Below are 827 nucleotides of genomic sequence, written 5' to 3'. Positions count from 1 at the left end.
AGTCAGATTAACACATAGGTAAACTAGGCAACATGCCTAGGGCCCCAAATGCTTATTTTACTTATTATAATTGAGTGAAAAAGTAGGGGCCCATGAGTTTGTTCACCTAGGCCCCACTAAAGGGTTAATTCAGCCCTGCCCAAATGTCACAGCTGCCCCAAGTAGCTTTGGTATGCCTTTCCCTCTAAGTAAGATTGCACTACAAACAAGATTAATAAGAGAATGAAGGTCTCCAATATTCAACCCACAGGCTGGGCATGGCCCCAGGACTCTCTCCTCAAGGGCACAGCTCATGTAATCCATTTTGAAAGGACTTGGCTGACAACTGCCCACGCTCCAGTGAGAGGCTGGAGAGAGGACCCTGGCACAGAGACCCCTGGCACAGCTTTACGAGCACTCATGGTGCTCTGGTGTGGTGCCAGAGGACTGGAAGAGGGCCAACGTGGTTCCCATCTTCAAAAAGGGGAGGAAGGACGACCCAGGAAACTATAGGCCAGTTAGTCTTACCTTGATCCTGGGTAAGCTTTTTGAGAGAATTATCCTGGCACATGTCCACGAGGGGCCAGCAGGGGAGATTATGCTTAGGGGCAACCAACACGGGTTCATTAGAGGCAGGTCCTGTCACACCAACCTGGTGGCCTTCTACGACCAGGTCACCAAATCCTTAGATGCAGGGGTAGCAGTGGACGTAGTCTTTCTGGACTTTCAGAAGGACTTTGACACTGTCTCTCACCCCATTCTCATTAAGAAACTGGGGGACTGCGGTGTCGACACCCACACGGTCAAATGGGTCACCAACTGGCTGGAGGGCCGCACCCAGAGAGTGG

This window comes from Gavialis gangeticus, unplaced genomic scaffold (genome assembly GCF_001723915.1).
Source record: "Gavialis gangeticus isolate Ggan-Ray unplaced genomic scaffold, GavGan_comp1, whole genome shotgun sequence".
NCBI lineage: Eukaryota > Metazoa > Chordata > Crocodylia > Gavialidae > Gavialis > Gavialis gangeticus.
This window is presented reverse-complemented; position numbering follows the sequence as displayed.